The following is an 11,015-nucleotide window of genomic DNA, read 5'->3' on the forward strand; positions in this document are numbered from 1 at the left end:
CAACTGCTAGCAAAAGACTAAGTTTTCACTCTAATGGTATATAAAGCAACACAATGTTACTCTACATCCCACCAGACTGAAAATAATGGGAACCTTCTCTGGTTACACCTCCGGATTGGAGTACGAAGGGAACCATTCTCGTTAGAACTTTACCGCGCTGAGCAGATGGAACGTGAATTATAAATTGTAAAATTCCCTCATCTTCCTTAGTCTCAGCATCCGTATGGCTTGCAAATTGTAGAAACCTCGGAGGTGTAATCAGAGAAGGTTTCCATTGTTTTCAGTCTGGTGGGATGTAGAGTAACATTGTGTTGCTTTATATACCATTAGAGTGAAAACTTAGTCTTTTGCTAGCAGTTGCCGCTAGGGCATCTATGCCATTTCGGTCGTTGCAATCCGTGACTGCACGCCGGGGTTTGTTTTGGTTAGATCAGAGAGAGCAGCATAATATGTGCCTCCTGATGAGAGACTAATAAGTTTCGAAACCGGTAGAGATGCTTGCTGCACTCTCTGATTGAACTAGAATATGATGCGGCTGTATTTTCGTTTTGCAACGAAATTGAAAATGGTTATTCATTTTTGATTAAAAAATTAACTTATCCATGGATACAAATAATATGAAATTTTTCAAAAACTTATTAGGTATTATCGCATATTACCTAATCAAGACCAAATTCATTATCGCATATCACCTAATCAAGGCCTCTAACGAGGTACGCACTTTAAATAGCGGAAAAGGGTATGATTGGACTTGTGTTGGATGTAGAGCGGTAGGAAAAGATTTAAAGGAATTAAAAGCTCTAATTCTGAAACAGCAGAACGAAATTAAAGAGTTAAAAGGAGTAAAAAATACAAATTTAAATTCGCCAGACTTTGATTTCGAAGAAATTATTTCTGAAATATCTAAGCGGCAAAAACGAAAAAAAAATATTGTAATTTTTAATGTTACCGAACCTGATCAACAAAAATCGATAGCGGAGCAGAACGAATCGGATGGAAATATTGTCAGAGATGTTATGGGTGCAGTGGCTCCTGACTTGTTAAACATTACCTTTAAATCGTATAGATTGGGCTATTTCACCAACAATAAGATTCGTCCTATAAAAGTAGCATTTAAGAATGAATACACCGTAACAAAAATTCTAAAAAACTCCAAACAGTTGAAAACATCAAGACAATTTAACAAGTTCATCATAGCAGCAGACCGTACCAAAAGGCAGATTGAATATTTTAAAAAAATTAAGCAAGACTTAGCGGACCGAACAAATGCCGGAGAAAACTGCCGTATTAAATACTTCAACAATATGCCTAAGGTGGTACCTTTAAACTAAGTCCCCCCAGCAGCCTCAGTACTTGTGATATATCTATTTATTACCAGAACGTAAGAGGTCTCAACACCAAGATTGACTCTTTTATTTCAAATATAAGTGACTGTGACTACAACATCGTTGCACTCAGTGAAACAGATGTTAATTCGAGTGAACTGTTTACTAGTAAATATGAAGTATATCGCAGTGATCGTAAATTTAATCAACTAGATCTCTCTACTGGTGGAGGGGTGTTACTTGCTGTAGACGGAACTATTAAATCTAAACTGGTTAACTCTTCTGATTTTGATACTAATTTTTCAAAGGTTGATTTTTTAGTATGTAAATGTCATCTAGCTTTTAAATCTTTTTTTGTAGCAGTTTTGTACATTACCATCTACTATCTACCACAGTTGATGAGTTTGAACTCTTTTTAGAAGCACTAGAGAACTGGGATGTACTAAACTCTGATAAAGTTATTATACTAGGTGATTTTAATTGCCCAAATTTTGTAGTCAATAATCTAAATGACAGGAAAGCTGCTTCAGTAAAAAACTTATTAGCTTTTTTAAATATGAGGCAATGTAACAATATTTTAAATAACTACAATAGGATGCTTGACTTAGTAATTAGTAATAGAAATTGTACTGTTTCTAGAGATTACGTGCCATTTGTAAACGAAGATCTTTACCATTCATCTTTATCCATTATAATGAGTGGGCTTCGTAAAAAATGTGATAATATTAACACAAATGTCAACAGTAAAACATAATTATAAAAAAGCTAATTTCATATCTTTGTACAACGATTTCATAACAACTGATTGGCACTTTTTAATTAATTGTACGGACGTAAATACTGCGGTTCAACATTTCTATGATAAATTTTATAAAATTTTAGATGCCAATGTACCGCTTTTTAAAAACTTTAAGCATAAATATCCGGTTTGGTATACTAGTGAAATAATTAAACACATCAAAGTAAAAGCAAAACTTCATAAAAAGTTCAAATCTACAAATAATATTATTTATTATCACCAATTTAGTCGATTTAGGTCAAATATTAAGCAAGAAATTAAAAATGCTTACCAATCTTATGTACAAAAGATACAGTACTCACTACGAGATGAACCTAAGTCTTTTTGGTCATTTATAGATAACAAAAACAAGTCTTCAAGAATACCTGGTAGAATGTCTTATAACAATGAACAAATTGATAACCCCCAATCTATTGTTGACGCGTTTGGAAATTTTTTTGCGTATTTTTGCCTCCTGAAAATCAAGATCAGCACTTTGCTATTAATTTCGATCACAACGTACTTTTAGACATTAGTTGTGAACCAATATCAGAAGAAGAAATTATACAAGCGGGTAAAAAACTGAAAAACAAGTTCACAAGTGGTCCGGATAAAATACCGTCCTTTTTATTAAAAGACTGTCTACCATCACCCATATTAAGCTGCACCCCCCACCATGGCGAATAAAGTTCGGACTAGGCAAAAAATTTGGTGCTATTTATGTGCTAATTAGTTGCTCTATGCCGAATTTTGTTGCTCAAACCGTTTACCAGGAAATCGCGTTGAAAGTGGGGGGGTGCAGGTTAATGTAAAGCTGCACCCACCCACACCGAAAAAAGCTCAAACTTCTTGATTTTTTTGGTGATAAATTTAGTGCTATTTATGTGCTAATTAGTTGCTCTATTCCGAATTTTGTTGCTCAAACCGTTTACCAGGAAATCGCGTTGAAAGTGGGGGGGTGCAGGTTAATGTAAAGCTGCACCCACCCACACCGAAAAAAGCTCAAACTTCTTGACTTTTTTTGGTGATAAATTTAGTGCTATTTATGTGCTAATTAGTTGCTCTATTCCGAAATTTGTTGCTCAAACCGTTTACCAGGAAATCGCGTTGAAAGTGGGGGGGGGGGGTGCAGGTTAATGGAAAGCTGCACCCACCCACACGGAAAAAAGCTCAAACTTCTTGATTTTTTTTGGTGATAAATTTAGTGCTATTTATGTGCTAATTAGTTGCTCTATTCCGAATTTTGTTGCTCAAACCGTTTACCAGGAAATCGCGTTGAAAGTGGGGGGGTGCAGATTAATGGCAAGCTGCACCCACCCACAACGAAAAAAGCTCAAACTTCTTGATTTTTTTTGGTGATAAATTTAGTGCTATTTATGTGCTAATTAGTTGCTCTATTCCAAATGTTGTTGCTCAAACCGTTGACCAGGAAATCGCGTTTAAAGTGGGGGGTCCAGCTTAATGGCAAGCTGCACCCACTCACACCGAAAAAAGCTCAAATTTCTTGATTTTTTTGATGAAAAATTTAGTGCTGTTTATGTGCTAATTAGTTGCTCTATTCCGAATTTTGTTGCTCAAACCGTTTACCAGGAAATCGCGTTCAAATTGGGGGGGTCAAGCTTAATGGCAAACTGCACCCACACACACAGAAAAAACTTCAAACTTATTGATTTTTTTGGTGATAAATTTAGTGCTATTTATATGCTAATTAGTTGCTCTAATCCGAATTATGTTGCTCAAACCGTTGACCAAGAAATCGCGTTGAAAGTGGAGGGTGCAAGTTAACGGCAAGTTGCACCCACCCACACCGAAAAAAGCTCAAAATTCTTGATTTTTTTGGTGAAAATTTAGTGCTATTTATGTGCTAATTAGTTGCTCTATTCCGAATTTTGTTGCTCAAACAGTTGACCAGGAAATCGCGTTCAAAGTGGGGGGGTCCAGCTTAATGGCAAGCTGCACCCGCTCACACCGAAAAAAGTTCAAACTTACTGATTTTTTTTGGTGATAAATTTAGTGCTATTTATGTGCTAATTAGTTGCTACAATCCGAATTTTGTTGCTCAAACCGTTGACTAAGAAATCGCGTTGAAATTGGGGCGGTGCAAGTTAATGGCAAGTTGCACCCACCCACAGCGAAAAAAGCTCAAACTTCTTGACTTTTTTGGTGAAAAATTTAGTGCTATTTATGTGCTAATTACTTGCTCTATTTCGAATTTTGTTGCTCAAACCGTTTACCAGGATATCGCGTTCAAAGTGGGGGGTCCAGCTTAATGGCAAGCTGCACCCACTCACACCGAAAAAAGCTCAAACTTCTTGATTTTTTTGGTGAAAAATTTAGTGATTTAGTGCTATTTATGTGCTAATTAGTTGCTCTAATTCGAATTTTGTTGCTCAAACCGTTGACCAAGAAATCGCGTTGAAAGTGGGGGGGTGCAAGTTAATGGCAAGCTGCACTCACTCACACCGAAGAAAGCTCAAACTTCTTGATTTTTTTGGTAATAAATTTAGTGCTATTTATGTGCTAATTAGTTGCTCTATTCCGAAATTTGTTGCTCAAACCATTTATCAGGAAATCGCGTTGAAAGTGGGGGGGTGCAGGTTAATGGCAAGCTGCACCCACCCACACCGAAAAAAGCTCAAATTTCTTGATTTTTTTTATGATAAATTTAGTGCTATTTATGTGCTAATTAGTTGCTCTATTCCGAATTTTGTTGCTCAAACAGTTGACCAAGAAATCGCGTTCAAAGTGGGGGGTCCAGCTTAATGGCAAGCTGCACCCGCTCACACCGAAAAAAGTTCAAACTTATTGATTTTTTTTGGTGATAAATTTAGTGCTATTTATGTGCTAATTAGTTGCTGCAATCCGAATTTTGTTGCTCAAACCGTTGACCAAGAAATCGCGTTGAAATTGGGGCGGTGCAAGTTAATGGCAAGTTGCACCCACCCACAGCGAAAAAAGCTCAAACTTCTTGACTTTTTTGGTGAAAAATTTAGTGCTATTTATGTGCTAATTACTTGCTCTATTTCGAATTTTGTTGCTCAAACCGTTTACCAGGATATCGCGTTCAAAGTGGGGGGTCCAGCTTAATGGCAAGCTGCACCCACTCACACCGAAAAAAGCTCAAACTTCTTGATTTTTTTGGTGAAAAATTTAGTGATTTAGTGCTATTTATGTGCTAATGAGTTGCTCTAATTCGAATTTTGTTGCTCAAACCGTTGACCAAGAAATCGCGTTGAAAGTGGCGGGGTGCAAGTTAATGGCAAGCTGCACTCACTCACACCGAAGAAAGCTCAAACTTCTTGATTTTTTTGGTAATAAATTTAGTGCTATTTATGTGCTAATTAGTTGCTCTATTCCGAAATTTGTTGCTCAAACCATTTACCAGGAAATCGCGTTGAAAGTAGGGGGGTGCAGGTTAATGGCAAGCTGCACCCACCCACACCGAAAAAAGCTCAAATTTTTTGATTTTTTTTTATGATAAATTTAGTGCTATTTATGTGCTAATTAGTTGCTCTATTCCGAATTTTGTTGCTCAAACCGTTGACCAGGAAATCGCGTTCAAAGTGGGGGGTCCAGCTTAATGGCAAGCTGCACCCACTCACACCGAAAAAAGCTCAAATTTCTTGATTTTTTTGATGAAAAATTTAGTGCTGTTTATGTGCTAATTAGTTGCTCTATTCCGAATTTTGTTGCTCAAACCGTTTACCAGGAAATCGCGTTTAAATTGGGGGGGGTCAAGCTTAATGGCAAACTGCACCCACCCACACCGAAAAAACTTCAAACTTATTGATTTTTTTGGTGATAAATTTAGTGCTATTTATATGCTAATTAGTTGCTCTAATCCGAATTTTGTTGCTCAAACCGTTGACCAAGAAATCGCGTTGAAGGTGGAGGGTGCAAGTTAATGGCAAATTGCACCCACCCACACCGAAAAAAGCTCAAACTTCTTGATTTTTTTGGTGAAAATTTAGTGCTATTTATGTGCTAATTAGCTAATTAGTAATAAAACTATGGTTTACAACAATTACGTTACGACTATTGCTGATAAATGTACTTACTTGAAAACGAATTAATTCAAAATTCATTCAAATTTTTTGCATATAAAGAATATATTTAGTCGGAATGAGCGAAGCGAATTCTGAAATTCACATGAGTGACTTAAAAATGTACTTTTTAACACGTATATCATACAATATTTTTTCTACAAACGTTATAAATATATAAAATACAATATTTTTGTTAATTGCTGAAACCATGAAACCTATCACCCGTAAAAGATAGAACTGGTTGTCTACACTCGAGGGGAATATCTAAAAATTCTTAGCGAAAATATTATACCGTTATATAAACTTGTTTTTTCTACAAACGTGTTAAAATGCAATAATAGAGTTTAAATTAAATTTTAAAAAACCTTTTAAACCACCGTTTTCAAATTGTGCAAGTTTTACTCTTAATATTAATGTTAGTAAATGAAATATAAATATTTTGACTTTTCACAATTTGACAATTCACTTTTAACTGCAGTGCCTTAAAAATTTTAAAGCACTAGTGCTATAAAGTAGCATTTTTAACGCTCCAATGGAGTGCTAAAATAGTTATTAATGAAACAGTTCGTGAAGTATGCTTTTTGCGATCGCACGCGATTTTTAGAGCACGAGCGACAACGGAGCGAGTTCGCAAAAAGTACTTCACGCACAGTTTCATACAATATTTTATCTACGATAAACAAATAAAAAAAGCTGTAACTCTTCTATTCTACAATTTTTAGAACTTTGAAATTTAAAAATTACAACTACTTTCAAACCACAAAACTGTCAAAACTCTTGTTATAATCCATTGCTCATATTGTCATCACCATGACAACGCGAAAATTAAGGATTGTCACCATGACAACTCGAAAGTTACAAACAGTGCGAAAAAGTAAATCCCATTTAAAATACATTGTTACTTAACGCCAGGGGCGTAGCTACCGTCGTATCAGCCGTATCAATTATACGGGGCCCCCGACATTCAAGGGGCCCCCGACATTCAAGGGCCCCATCGCGGCATGTCGAAACAAAATTCCATTTGCAAAGATTGAACTAAATATTCTACAGGTATTTCACTATTAAAACGCTTTGAAACAGTGTATGTTGTTTGGATATCAACATTTTGGTGTAGTGGATTCTTTATATATACCTATATAAATCATATTTACCTATTATCTATTCTCTGCCCCATAACAACAGAGCTTTATTGTTTTCAAGGTATCTCTCATTGTCAATTCCGTTGGCTGTGTGTGAGTTATTGTATAATGTATATTGAAGAATGCCGAATTGCAATTTTTGTAATCGCTTTATCTTTGAATATTTGAAACAGTATGTATTGTTCGGGTATATTATGTATGTTCGTATAATCTGTTCTTTATCTTTATTGTATTTATGTATATCTACATTTCTCCAAGAAATTAACGTATCACCTTAAAAATTGGTCATTTTTTATGTCTCATATTTCCTAAACCTGTTTTCGATATATTTTTGAACATTTTCGTTTAATAATATTGTTGCTAGACAGGTAAATAGACGACCGGAGTGTGACGTCACAGCCAACTGCGGCTATATTCAGTGTTATGATGATCACTTGCAAACAAAGATTGTAAACACGTTGAAAAGTAAGGTTTTACCGAATCTCAAGACTTTTTAATTAGTATTCAATCTAAAAAAATAAAATAAAATATAAAATCTAAAATTTATAAAAAACAAATAAATTGTAAACTTACTTCACCGAGATATACATTTTATTGTTATTTATATAAAACGTCATGCTTTATTATTTACACAACCTTCTAAAATTGTTGTAGTAACTATAATAATACTTAAATATTGCAAAAAACGGAAATATTCTCTGTAAAAACTGAAAAAAACAATAAAAAATACAAATTTGCCACACTAAACAACGTTTGTTTGGAAAACTCTGACATGACATATGTCAATAAAAATTGACACTTCTACGTCATCACTCCGGCTGTCCATTGTTATTGTATACCGGGTGTACCAATCAAAAAGTAATTTTTTCTCAAAGTCACCACACCCTGTGGAATATTCTTGCATTTATAAAATACTGAAATTAAAACCCAACTATAGCCTCATGTGTTCTTAACATTCTGTTTTTCGATTCATTCGCTTATGTTGGATAGTAAAAAAGTTAGGTAATAATTTAACAACTCGCCTTATTTTTCATCGATACAGGGTGTTTTTAAATAAGTATGGCAAACTTGCAAACTTTATTGCAGCTTCCAGCTTCTCTTGTACTACATTGCTACCTTGTAATGTCATATTTAAATTCTTGAAGAAGTCAAAAATATAACAAATATACGCTACCTTGATTAACCGATTGGCATCATGAAAACTGTCTTTAAATTGAAATATTGCATCCCTAGCCGTTGGTGGATGTTGTTCTAAGAATATTGAAATTTCTTCCTTGAATTATTCAATTAATTCAAAAAAAGTTTTCTTTAAACATTCCCTTTTGATAGTCAACGCACTTCGCAGTCTAAAAGAAGATGTTCATGTGAAACGGCGAGGCGAGGCGACCCGGCATTTTGCTTTCGTGGCCCGGTACCGGGTCGCGACCCACCATTTGGGAAACGCTGCTCTAGCGCGTAGTTTGATTTTACGCTCGTCGTCCGTAGCAACCGTACAACCATACAATACAATCACATTGAACATTCAAACTGAAAGATATAAAAGTGAATGTTATGACATTATAACGACAGATATAAAATAGTTACAATAAAGTTAGTGATTTAAAAATAGTTTCATTTTATTAAGTGATTGTAGAAAAAATGTTGTATGTATTACAAGCGCAAAGTGACATTATTTCTTTCGAGTAATTACCGCTCTCCGCTACGGTCGAGTGGTAACTCTTACTCTCAAGGAATAATGTATCACTTTTCGTTCTTAATACATAAATAACTATTCAATTTGAATTTTCAAATTGTACGAGTATTGTATGGTTGTACGGTTGCTACGGACGACGCGCGGTAATCAAACTTTAACGCGCTAGCGCTATAAAGTGACGGTACTCAGTAAACGTTAACTTTTCGTTGCCATTGACAAGCGAAAAAGTCTTCTTTATCAAGTGATTGTAGAAAAAATTTAATAGATTTGCTTGAGTTTTACCGCAAATAATTTGTGCTATATCAAAATGTATTTTATTTCTGTTAATATAATAATTAATAAATGTAAGATATTGTATTAGATTTTGTAATAAAAAATTTTAAAACTATATTAGTGATTTCTATAAAACACTCACCAGTGTACAGTCGGGCCAGATTCAGTGTGTATTTGAGATTTTGGATGTGCACTAATGTTTGGCGTTCGGGTTTTCCACATTTTCTGAATTTTATTTTGGTACCGTGAAGGTATTTTACTTGACGAGATGTTATCAAAATAAAAATCACAAAATTTGGAAAATCCGAAAGTCAACAACAATGCGCATCCAAATCTCAAATACAAAGTGAATCTGGTCGGACTGTAAGATACCTCACCGAAGAATGAAACTTCAGCCGCTTCAACACCACCTTTAAGACTAATATTCAATTGTTTTATTTTTAAAACATTCACAAGCCACAAAGATTTTGTATTTTTTTTAGAAATTTATAATTCACACTCGTATTCGTATCTTACATCAACATGATGGTTACTTGGTGAAAGTTTGTATGTTTATTACAAAATGTAGAAGTATGTATATAGTCCATATGGTGAGACCGCTCCATATAGTCCATATGGTGAGTCTGAAAACATTTCTGATTCGGTTTCTTTGTGGATTATTATTAAAACATGTCCCCTTTAAACAAATCTGAAGGGTACCGATTATCAGAAACAAATATTACAATCAAACGGCAGAAATCAAAATAGAAGACCAGTTAACTGATAAAATTGCAATAGAACGAGGAGTACGACAGGGCTGTATTTTATCTCCACTACTATTCAATATTTACTCTGAATGGATATTTAAAGAAGCTTTAGACGGTTGTGCGAAGGGGGTATTAATAAATGGTGAATGGTTGAATAACATTAGATATGCAGATGACACCATAGTTTTCGCCGATAATCTGAATGATTTACAGATATTAACAAATCGTATCACAGAAGTCAGCAACAGAAGAAGACCAAATTTATGACAATTAGTAAAAAACCAATATTAAACGCTCAACTTACAGTCAACCAACAGAATATCGAAAGAGTTGAGCAATATACATATCTGGGTACGAATTTAAATAGCCAATGGAACCACTCAACAGAAATTAAACAGCGAATAATAAAAGCGAAAGCAGCATACGTTAGAATGAGACCAATGTTCAACAGTCGAGACATATCATTAAAAACAAAATACCGTCTGTTGAAAAGCTACATATTCACAGTTCTGCTCTACGGAATGGAAGCGTGGACACTAACTGTTGCATCTATGAATCGGCTCGAAGCTTTCTAAATGTGGTGTTATAGGCGCATCTTACGTATATCCTGGGTTGAACGAATTAATAATGTAAAAGTGCTGCGTAGAATGGGGAAAGACTGTGAAATTCTCATAACCATCAAAACAAAAAAATTAGAATATCTAGGACATGTAATGAGAAATCAAGAACGTTACGGCCTTCTCCAACTGATTCTCCAAGGGAAGGTAAATGGTAAAAGAGGGCCGGGAAGAAGACGCGTTTCCTGGCTTCAAAATTTACGAAAGTGGTATAACACCACTACCACTGAACTGTTCCGCGTTGCGGTAAACAAAGTCAAGATAGTCATGATGATCGCCAACATCCGAAACGGATAGGCACTTTAAGAAGAAGAAGAAGGATATATGGCGGAATTTTTATGCAGAAATTGTTTAAACAATTTTTTTAAACAAATACAAAAGACCACCTTTTTTGCCCT

This window comes from Diabrotica virgifera, chromosome 3 (assembly GCF_917563875.1).
Source record: "Diabrotica virgifera virgifera chromosome 3, PGI_DIABVI_V3a".
NCBI lineage: Eukaryota > Metazoa > Arthropoda > Insecta > Coleoptera > Chrysomelidae > Diabrotica > Diabrotica virgifera.